Below are 12,230 nucleotides of genomic sequence, written 5' to 3'. Positions count from 1 at the left end.
AAACCACCCCAGAAACAGCTTCAAAACACCTCCAAAACCAGCTGAAAACCAGCCCAAAAAACACCCTGAAAAGAACCCGAAAACACCCCCAAAACCACCCCAGAAACATTCCCAAAACCAGCCCCAAACCACCCCCAAAACAGCCCCAAAACACCCCAGAAACAGCCCAAAAACAGCCCAAAACCACCCCCAAAATCACTCCCAAAATGGCCCCAAACAGCCCCCAAAACACCCCAGAAACAGCCCAAAACCAGTTGAAAAACAGCCCCAAAACACCCCCAAAAACAGCCGAAAAACACCCCAAAAACACCCTCAGAAACACCCTCAAACCGACCCCAAACAGCCCCAAAACCACACCAAAAACAGACCCAAAAACACTCCAAAACCACCCCTGAAACAGCCCAAAAACACACCAAAAACATGCCAAGAAACACCCCAAAAAGAACTCCAAAACACCCCCAAAAATACTCCACAAACACCCCCAGAAACAGCTGAAAAACAGCCTAAAAACACACCAAAAACAGCCTAAAAACAGCTCCCTTGTGATATCACAACTCTCCTGTGACATCACATTCTCTCCTGTGACATCACACTCTCCTATGAGATCACATCACTCCTGTGATATCATGTCATCCCTGTGACATCACGTCCTCACCTGTGAGATCACACCATCCCTGTGACATCACATCTCCCCTGGGACATCATGTCCGCCCCGTGACATCACACCTCTCCTGTGATATCACATCCTTGTTGTGACATCAAGGCTCCTCTATAACTTCACGCTCATCATATGGCATAACATCTCTCCTGTGTTATCACATATTCCTTATGACATCACATCCTCCCTGTGACATCTGATCCTTCCTGTGACATCACACCCAGGCTGTGACACCACATACTTTTGGTGACATCACATCTCCCCTATGAAACACAGCCTTCCTGTGACATCGCATATCCCCTATGATGTCACATCCATCATATGACATCACATCCTCCCTGTGACACCACATCCTTCCTGTGACATCACATCCTCCCCTGTGACATCACACCGCCACCCACGACATCACACCTCCCCACGACATCACAGCTCCCCTGTGACATCACATACTTCCTGTAACATCACATCTCTCCTCTGATATAATATCATCCCTGTGACATCACATTTCCACGTGACATCACAGCTTGCCTGGGACATCACATCCATCCTGTGACATCACATACTTTTGGTGGCATCACATCTCCCCTACGAAACACACCCTTCGGGTGACATCGCATATCTCCTATGATGTCAAATCCATCATATGATATCACATCTTTCCTGTGACATCACATCCCTCCTCTGACATCACATCCCCCCTCTGACATCACATCCTTCCTGTGACATCATGTCCTCCCCAGTGACATCACATCCACCCTACGACATCACACCTCCCCTTGACATCACACCTCCCCATGACATCACATCACCCCCTGACATCACTCTTCCCCATGACATCACAGCTCCCCTGTGACATCACAACCAAAAATATGACATCACACCTCTCCGATGATCTCATATCATCCCTAGGATGTCACGTCCTTGCCTGTGACATCACATCTCCCCTATGACGTCACATCCATCATATGACATCACACATCTCCTGTGATCTCATATCATCTCTGTGACATCATGTCCACCCGGTGACATCACACCTATCCTGTGAGATCATATCCTTGTTGTGACTTCAAGGGTCCTCTATGACTTCACGTTCATCATATGACATAACATCTCTGCTGTGATATCATATCATAGCATATCATCCCTGTGACATCACATCTCCCCTCTGACATCACACCTCCCCATGACATCACACCTCCCCTGTGACAACCCATCCTTCTTGTGACATCACATCTCCCCTATGAAACACCTGTGACATTGCATATCCCCTATGATGTCACATCCATCACATGACATCACATCCTTCTGGTGGCATCACGTCCTCCCCTGTGACATCACACCGCCACCCACGACATCACAATGCCACCCACGACATCACACCTCCCCATGGCGTCACACCTCCCCTGTGACATCACATCTCTCCTCTGATCTCATATCATCCCTAGGATGTCACATCCTCCCCTATTGACGGAGAGGTATAGACAAGGTGCATTGAATCAATATGATTAGCAAGATGTCCGCTTTATTAGAAGAAACAACAGCTTTTATACTGATAATTACACACACAGACATGTGATTCTTTCTCAAGATACATTGGATACATAAGGAAAACATACTGCGTTGTCCAGGACTAATTGGTCCACAGCAGGTGTCCACAAAACTTGTTCACCTTCCAAGAAAACTCCTCCTTCACCTTGGCACCAGGCCTGCGGCCATATTAGTGGCGCAGTATTTTTTAATTATCTGCACCCAGCTGTGCTAAGGTAAAGGTCTCAGAATTGCAATTCAGATTGTTCACAGAACTCCTGCACGGCTACACTCCCCTGGGAGATCACATTCTTCTTGTGACATCACACCTCCCTGTGATCTTATATCATCCCTGTGACATCACATCCTTCCTGGGATGTCACGTTCTCCCCTGTGACATCACAACCCCCACGACATCACACCTCCCCATGAAATCACATCCTTGTCATGACATCAAGGCTCCTCTATGACTTCACATTCATCATATGACGTAACATCTCTCCTGTGATATCATATCATAGCATCCCTGGGACATATCATAGCATCCCTGTGACATCACATCCTCCACGTGACATCACAGCTTGCCTGGGACATCACACCTTCCCTGGGATGTCACATCCTTGTTGTGACATCACATCTCCCCTATGAAACACAGCCTTCCTGTGACATTGCGTATCCCCTATGATGTCAAATCCATCATATGATATCACATCTTTCCTGTGACATCACATCTCCCCTCTGACATCACATCCTTCCCGTGACATCACATCCTTCTGGTGACATCACGTCCTCCCCTGTGACATCACACCCACCCTACGGCATCACACCTCCCCCTCACATCACACCTCCCCATGACATCACATCACCCCCTGACATCACACTTCCCCATGACATCACAGCTCCCCTGTGGCATCACAACCAAAGATATGATGAGGGGTATCGGGTGATAAGTTACTCAATAAAAAAATGTTAAATTTGCATTTGATCTCTAAGTCTTTCCAAATTAAAGTAATGGAAGACAGAAGAGCAGATCATATGTGTTGTATGTCAGTCACTCTCATCTCCAGTGTGTTTTTCTTCAGCCAAGAATGTACTTTTATTTTTCGAGTTGAGTTCTAAAGATGCAGTTACTGCTGTCATAAGTTTTCTTGACTTAATAATTGCCTATAGATCAATACATTTCAGGCATGTGACTTGTTCTGCTTTTCTGAAGCAAAATGCTGAAAATTTCCATCTTTATTTTTTTCAGGTAGAATGCTATGAACAATACTTTATTTTCTGAGTGGCTTCAGAGGAATCATTCATGAGTTATTTTCTCAGGTAAGAGTGGCTATAACTTGTGGTAGTATGTTCATTTCCTTGTTATTTTTTTAATCTTGAAATTTGCCTTTTTGCTGCTGTGCAGATGGGAAGAAAAAAATCTGATTTTTTTATATGAAGGGGATACATTTTGTAAAGTATCTGGACTTTTAGGAAGCTTTTTTTTTTTTTGCAGATACAGGTAGACTGTCTTCAAATAATGTCATGTTTATGTGCTACTTCTGTATAAATTTGAGTTTACCCAGGCTATCTGTTAAGTGGCTTGTTATTTTTATAATCTGTGTATATAGATACATAGGCCTTGTATTTGTGGAAAAGGGCAGTATTTTCATATAAATCCATTTCATTAAATGTCCCATTTCACCAGTGAGAACCTGCATTAAACTTTGATTGTATTTTGTACTTAATGAGTTTGTAGCATTAACAGTTGGGGATATTGTAGAACTCACATTTGACAACAGTACCAGCAGTAACAGGAGACTTCAGGTATTTGTAGAGGAGATTTTTGGGGCCTGTTTCTTGGTTTTGGGAACACAAAGGCTAATGTTGGCAAGGACAGAATATTGGTATTGTAATGTTGGCAAGGACAGAATATTGGTCACATTTTTATGAATTGAAAGACACCTTCTGTGTTTTCAGCAAGTTTGTCAGTCAAGAACATCAGGACTGCAGGTGAGATCTGTCTGTACTTTGTTTTCAGACAAACCTGGTTTTGTTTTTTCTTTTTTTTTTCTTTAAAGGCTCTCACTGGATATTGTTCTTCCAAAGATTCAGATGACTGGTTGGGTAAAAGTCCTTGAGCAAAATTGTGTACTGTTTGTGCCAGGTATGTTATACTGTGTTGTGGCTTTTTGTTTATGTCCTTTTGTCATGGTTTGAGACAGCCTCAAAATCCAATTATTGATTCCTAGCCCCCCTCCCACATCTCAACCCCATGTGAGATGGGTTTTCCAGACAAACACACAAGACTCAATGTGGGGGGAAGGGAATTATATTACAAGACTGTACACATAAATAAATACTATAATACATTATATATAATCTTAACTCTATTTCTATCTCTACCATGACAATAATATTTACAATGGGCCAAATCTCTTCTCCCTCCAAATAAAAGTCCAGGAGAGAAGAAGAAGAAAAGACCCCTTCCAGTCTCTCAGCAGCAGGTCTCTCTAGGCAGCAAGCTCTTCTTCTCTTCCATGCAGCAGAAGCAGTTGCTGGCTCCCTGCCAGCACACACGAGGGAGGCCTCCAAGCCTCTCTCGGCCCCCGTCTCCAAACAAGGGGTCTTTCCGTGGACTGCGGTACCCCAGACAAGGTTGCTACACCACGGTCATATCACGAAGCACAGGGGTCTTCGTGACGGTTTGGTATCCTCAGGGGAAAATCAAGCCCCTTCACAGAGCTCCCATGCTCTGACTCAAAGATGGCTGCCAGCTTCTCTGAAGCCTGGCAGCAGTGGGGGGGGCCCAAGGTCACCCCACACACACACATTCCTTTGGCCGTCCTGGCTTATCTCTCAGGAGGCCGGAGCTTCTTAGCTCCTCTCTGTAGTGCATACTGCACTCCAAGACTCTTCAAGTGAGTCCAGTTGTCCTCCTCTCTCTCAGAGGAGTCTCTAAGGCAGTTTGGGGGTTTTGGTTGTCCAGTTCTTACCCCCCGAAACTCTGTTCCTGCTGCTGGCTCGGTTCTCTTGTCCTGCTTTCTGCTGCTGGCTCTTTTCTCTCTTTCCTTGCAGGAGTTTTTCTGTCTGCTTCCTCAGTTCTTATCAGTTGGCTCTTTGCCACTGCTCTTCGGACGCTGCTGTTCTGCTGCTGCTCCCAGCGTCTCCCACTGCTGCTTACCGGGAAGAAACTCCCCCAGCTCCTAGCCACAGGCACTCAGCCCAGTCTTAACACTGTTCCGAGTCCCTGCAGCCCCCCAACCGGGGGCTGGGGGGGGAAAGCCCCCCAAGGGGCCGGAGCCCCTTCCTCGTGGCCTCTACAACATGGCCACCAGTTCTTCTAACATCCAGTACAACTACTTCTTTTCCGGTCTCCAGAGATATGTTTATATTTTGCAGGAGCACTGATTGGGTCAAACCCCAAGGGTCACCACCCCCTGGGGGTTACCACTTTCCTAGTTTCAAGGGGAAAACCTGGCTCAAACCACTACACCTTTTTTTTTTTAAATTATGCTGGAAATAATTTTGTTCAAAATAAGCATTAAACATTTAAGCTGCAGTGTTTTACCTTGTTGAATTTATTTTCTTTCAAGCTCAGTGCATTGGAAAACTGTTAGTAAGTACTGACTACAGCAATGTTCATGTCTCCTGCACCTTCGAAGATTTTTATGGTCACTCACATACAACTTTAACAACCTGCAGTGACCGTGGTGACACGTAGTAAAGCCAGGCTGTGCTCTGAGAATTGCCATCTCCTAAGGACATTGTCTAACCACGCTTCAGAAGTGCTTTTCCTTAGTTCAAGGTATTCATTCATTAGCTAGGGACATTTATAAGCTTTTCCTTTCCAATCAATAGTTTCTACAATAAACTTAAAACTTCTCTTTTTGGTGTAAATTTGACTCTAAAGCTTAAAGTGTTATGAGCTGTCTTGCTCTCCTCCTTGCAGTTCAAACAAATCAGCTTTCTAATGTTTATAATTTGTTTTTACACTTTAGGATTCTGCATTTAGAGTCAGAGTAACATGTTTCCTTTGAGTCAGGCTTTCCCCACTGTGTAGTTCAAAGTTGGAGAGCTCGTTTGCCTCTCTGAACTGGTTCCTTTTCGCAGCTTCACATGCTCAGGTACCTCAGTGCGAACTCAGGACCTCAAAGCACAAGGCGTCTTCGTGAGGACCCCTGTGTCAGGAATCTCAAAAACACTCTTGATAATTTGCTTTTTAAAATTACATAATTGATGGTGATAACTAAAGAATACAGTTGTGAACCCCCGCCTGAGTGCAGCTGTTTTCTTTGGCTTGGATGAAGCCTTCAGCCTGTTCATGTAAAAAATCATGGGCCAATTTTGCAAAGCTTTATAAAAATGTCTCTCCAGGGTGTAATAAACTTTCACCTGCAGTGAGTCACTGCTGATGTGCAAAGCAGAATTCAAATAATATTTACAGAGAATGGACATGTCCATGACCGTGGATGTCCTGCAGCAAACAGGGCTGATGTGCAAATGTATGTGTCAGTGTGTTCTGGAACTTGGTTGTGAAACTGTCTGATGGGATCTGTGAGAACTAAGAGTTTGTGTTTAGAAATGATCTCATACCTTAAGAACAATGGAGCGTATCTGAAATCCCATGTGAATTTTCAGTTTAGAGGATCAAACCCACAGATATTGCACAGTCTGTTACAATGAAGGCAAGACCAGTCTGATGATAATGAGGGGACTGAGCCTGTCGGACCCAAGACTTGTGTTCCTGATGTTAAATCCTGAAATGTCTAAAGCTGCAACTTTTAATTGACTTGTTCTTCAAAAAATAGGAAAATTAAATATTAAAATTAAACCCCACAGTGTCAGGAGCAGATCTTGGCTGACCTGTTGCATGCTAAATACAAAATTGAGCACTTCAGCCTTAATGGTCTGCACCTTTCCTGTATTGCCCTGATGCTGTTTGTGCTGAGTAGGTATTAAAATAAAGGCAGTTTTACCTGTCCCTTGTTACTTTTCTGAGCTCTTTGGAGCTGCCTTTTCTTGGAAGAGCAATATCTGTTTATCTAGCACATGGCAGCTTGATCTCTACGTTAGGTGGACCTCAGTAGGTTAGATGCACACTGCTGGGACTTGAGGGAAGTTTTAACTTTATGGCTGCCCTGCAGCTGCTCATGAGGTTTGAGGGGGTCAGGAGAACCTCTGTGGTTGAGTCCCAATAACCTTTTCAGCGGAGGAAGCTGTTCCTCTGGGGATATGAAGCCATGTGAAGTATTCTTCTAGAATTGCTTTTTGTAGCTTTGACATCTTACATGGAAGAGCGTTGGTGTGGTGATACACGTCATCTTTGCCAAAATATTGATTAATCCCAAGAGAGAATCTGATATCAGGTAATAGCTTTTGGGTGTGTGACCTCAGCTCTTGCTGTAAAAGGAGATACACTGTGCTGGTGGTTGGAGCCAGCAGTGCCAGTCTTGGGGTGAAGGAGCCGTGGCCCTTTGGTTCAGGGCGTGTTCTGTGTGCTAGAGGCTGTGCTGTGCTTACAGCAGCTGTAATTTTAAAGTCAATATAAGCCACAGTTATTAGACTACCTAAAAAAAGTAATGTCATGTTTATTTTTAGAGAGAGATGGATTTTTTTTAATCACATGGGCTACAACAGTTACTGCAAGTAGTCTGATTTGATGTTTATTAAATATAGGAAATACAGGTGTTGACCTGAAAGGTTAATTCTTTTTCAGCCAAGACTTGTATGTCCAAGCTCTGTGGTTTGTGGCTCTGTGCATAAACTCCGGCTTTTGTGATTAAATCTGTAGTTTGGTACTAATTGTTTTTTGGATGTTAAAATTGGAAAACTCAAAAATACAGTGGTATATTTTGTAATAGTGGAAAAATAACTTGTGTGAATGAAATGTAATGTGTTATCAACATGTTGGTGGCGTTTTTACAAAACTCCTTGTTTGGTTCACCTGTTCACTTGCAAGTAGAGAAGTGTCACTAGTGCTGAGTGGTACCATTCTGGCAAACATGAGATTGCTTTTGCCAGCTGGTGCTGAGGTCAGAACACAACTGGGTTGAGTCTTTGTCATTGGAAGAAGCTGCTCTGTGGTGACAGAAAGCCATATTAAATATCCTCATTAGAGTTTCTGTGAAACTACCGTAGCTGTGTGCTCCCTCTGAACTAAAGACAACAGGAACCAGCTTGAATGCAGGTGATGAATGTGTAGCTGTGCTGTGAGTTATTAAAGACAGTTGAGAGCTGTAAATTGAAAATCTTGCAATCTTTAACTGTTCCTGTCTTCATATATCAGATTGTAGTTTTTAAGTGGCCTTTTTTTAGGGAAATGTTACATATAGGGCAGAAGGAGATTTAAAGGGTCTAAGTGAATGTATTGACCTGGTTCATTTTTCATGCTTTGAGTGACTGGTGGAGGCCTCTTGGATGATCAGAGTTCAGCAGCCAGGTTGTGTTTCTGCTGAAATGGTAGGTGGGCACTTTGCACAATTCTGTGCTTCCATTTCATAGCAGCTGCTGGAGCACATTTAAATACGTGTTTTAAACAGCTAAATGTAACATTCCTTTGTATATTCTACATGTTTATGCCAGTTTACTAATATAATTTTTTGTCATTTCCCCTTTTTAAAGGGATCTTTTTGTGTAATAATTTCAAATAAATTCCATCAACAAAGAAATGACAGTTCTGTTCATCACAGCTTTCCTTCTGTGCATCTGAGTAGATACCAATGGAAGAGAAGAATTTAAAGGCTTGCACAGTGTGCTGTCACTGGATAGGGTCATTAATTTTTATGTATTTGAGGCTATGTTTTAATATAAGTAGATTCTGAGAGATCACAAGAGAAGCAGTTTGCTCATACATGTCAGGAGGATAACTTTTATGGCTAATTTCACACAGTCCAAATTCACAGTAAAAAGGAAGTTCCTGAGTTGTTTCAGAGCTTTAGGTCTTAGTTTAATCTTCCAACCTTTGTTTAAGGTGTCTGTGGTTAAAGTTTTGTTGATGTAGATTGCCAATAAGCATTTTCAAAGTCAGGGTTTTACATTCGGGCCTTGCCCATACGGGGATAATTTTGGGATAGAGTAGATAATTTGTTCCATAGAAATGTGTTACATTATATGCCCTTCATTCAGCTGATACCACCTCTCAGCAAAAAGGGTATTTTATTTTATCTTGTGAAGGGCAGGTCAGTTTACTGAAGTTCATTTCCACTTGATGCCTGCCTGATCGTTTTCAAAAAAACTAAAAAGGGAGGGGTTTGTGGTAATTTCTCAAGGGGTTTGTGTACAGGACTGGGGCTGAATTTCTTGGGTGGTTTGCACAGGTTCTTTGATAACACATCCCTAGTGATACTTGAAAGTTTTTTATAAAATGTCTTTTGTAGCATATGCTGCGATCTGTAATGCTTGTTTGGTTTTTTTTTCATTCAGGGATGGAACTTGTGTAATACTATTCATAGGGTAATGCTTGGTCCTTAGGATTTCTTTATTGTTTTTTAATTTTAATTCAAGTGTTTTAATATCCCATTTTCCCTACAGATGTGTGGAGGAATTGATTTGCTCACTGTAAGCAAAATAGCTGCTCTTGGTTGAAGGACTGGTAAGTTGTTCTTCCTAATAACATTTACTTTTTAGTTTTTTAAAAACACCCAATCAAGCAGACAAGACTCTAACGTTGAACTGGTTGCAGCTTTTAGTTGAATCCATTCTAAAGGTCGTTGGCGCGTGGCCGTGTGCGCACGTGTGTTTCAGAAGGGATCATTCCTGCCGGGCTCTGGGAAATGGGCAATGCTTGGATAGTGCTCTCCCCCTGTCTCACTGCAGAACAGCCTTCACATCTGGCTGGAGTTCTTTGGTCTCCTGGGATTTGACTCCGTGTTTCGTTGAGAGCTTTTCTGTCGTAGGTTTGCTGGTTCAGAAGGGTTGGTGCACAGGTGAGTCTCTAGAGAGGCACTGCACGATTTGGGTAACAAATGGTGTGGAAAGTACAGCAGGAAGAACTTGCCTCACCTGCATCTTGGTTTCTCCTTCTGCTTCTGTCAGGATCAGTGAGAGTCTCTGAGCAGACAGGAACTGTCTCCTGTTCTACGGTTGTTCTGTTGCTGTTTTTCATTCACAAAGGTCTGACTTTGCACAAAATGATATGTAATGCCAGGACAGTTTTCTGTTTGTTTGGTTTTGTTTTTTTTTTTAAATTAAACTGCTAGCTGATAGATTTCAAATCGTTGTTCATATAGTCAAAACACAAAATTGGCAGGCTTGAGTAGAAAAATTAATTCAGTTCTATACTGGATGAATACAGGAACAGAACCTTCTCCAGTTTCCTTAACTAAAAGGAATTTGGTCTTGACCTTTTGTTGTCCCTGGCACATTTTGTGACTTTCTTGGGAGCTGCCTGTGGACAGACACAGGTCCTTTTGTCTTTCTGGCTGCTTAAAATTCAAAAATACCTTGATTCTGCCTTTTTAATGAGGGCATCCATTGCATTTTGTGTACATGGATGAACTTTTTTTGTGGGAAGCTGTATTCCTGTAGCACTGTGCTTTGGAACATATGCATTTCTTTAAAAGAAGCAGTTCCTTAGAGCCAGTTCTTTCAGTCTGACCAGTTTTATCACTGAGTTGAGTCCTGAAGCAAAAGAGTGGAATTCATGAATTGGAGGAATTCAGTTTTTAATGCATGTCCATGAGCTTAGTTTTGATGCTTTTTGGCAAGTATTGAATCTCTTCTACTCCTGGGCTCTGTGAGTTTTATTACTTTGTTCCTTCAGAAGTCTTAAACTGTTTTTCCCACTGCAGGTCTGTGTAGAACAGCATATTTCTTGCCATGTTTCTCCTTCCAGCTCTTCCTCAAAACTCTTCCTGTGCTATCCACTGATGCCTTTCTAGCCCCCAATCATCTGCTCGAATCTCTAAAATATGTGACTCATGTTCCATTTTTATATTAATCTTCATATGACTCCTAAATCTTTCTGTGTGCATTTTTGTTTGTTTTCTCACTGGGTTGTAAATGAGCTGTTGTCACATTTGGTTTCTTGGGTAGGACTTTGGCCTTTCAGTTACACACTGAGTAATTCTTCCCTCCTTTTCTGGTTTATAATCCTTACCTAAAGGAGGGGGGTAAATGTGAAAGCCTTAATTGACTTAATGAAACAGTTGTCTACAAAAGAAGTTGCTTCAAAAAGCAATTGCAAAAGCATCCAAATGTGTGGATCCTGAAAGATCTAGTATTGCCCTCTCTGGTTAGCATAGATAATGTTTAGTTGAAGCACCGATTTTTATTTTCCATTTTTTAAGAGAAGAGGGAAAATAATTGAAAACACTTTATTGAAGCTTTATTGAAGTTGACATACTTTGCTTAATGCAATAAAATTTATTATTTCAAAATAACACCCAAAAAAGAGTGCATCTGTGAATAAAGTCACATCTTACCGGGAATTCCTCTCTAAATCTGAGAAACCTGGCAAACAGCCTTAGCTAAAAATACCCAAACCTACATGACTTGTGCTTTGACTGCTGTGCTTACAGAACACCTGATGGTGGTAAAAGCAGAACTAGGGCTGTCCAGAGCACTCATGTTCTGTGCAGTCTCTGACAGGAACTCATGATGGACTTTGCTGTCCAGAAAGGACATGTCTGCTCTTTCCTCCAGTGTCAAAGTTACCAGGGATGTGTCTTTGAGACTAAAACCTTGCTTTAATGAACTTTGAGACATAGACCTTGAGGTTTGGTTTGTTCACAGCCTCATTCTGTCCATTCAGCTCCCTCTGTTGGAGTGAATTTGTTTCCAGGGGAGGTCACCTCAGTTTTTAAGTTGAAGCCTCAGATTTCACTCCGGAAAACTTGGTCAATGTGTTGGTGTTTTATGCGTGGGTGTTGTATGTGTTGGATTTCAGTCTCACGCTTGAGGAACAGAAGGTTTCAATAGACCTCAAGTGGCTGAAGCCCTGGGTTTGGCCATAAGACCTTGTCTTTCACTGCTGTGGTCTTTTAATAGCGCAACAGAGAATTGCAGCAAAAAACTGAAGAGAAAAACTTTGTAAATTTTGTTTCAAAATTGTTGCTTTGAACCT

At 42.4% G+C, this 12,230-nt stretch overlaps 1 long non-coding RNA gene across 1 annotated transcript; it reads left to right on the top strand.

The window, feature by feature from the left end:
* Positions 1-3,444: 3,444 nt before the first annotated feature.
* Positions 3,445-11,049, top strand: LOC113978121. Its single transcript, XR_003537495.1, has 4 exons — positions 3,445-3,505; positions 4,246-4,331; positions 9,698-9,758; positions 10,957-11,049. It is a non-coding gene; the product is annotated as an uncharacterized LOC113978121 (long non-coding RNA).
* Positions 11,050-12,230: the final 1,181 nt, after the last annotated feature.

The sequence above is a fragment of the Neopelma chrysocephalum genome, unplaced genomic scaffold (assembly GCF_003984885.1).
Source record: "Neopelma chrysocephalum unplaced genomic scaffold, ASM398488v2 Primary Assembly neopelma1_291, whole genome shotgun sequence".
Lineage (NCBI taxonomy): Eukaryota > Metazoa > Chordata > Aves > Passeriformes > Pipridae > Neopelma > Neopelma chrysocephalum.
The sequence above is the reverse complement of the archived record's forward strand: the minus strand, read 5'-3'. Positions and strand labels throughout refer to the sequence as shown.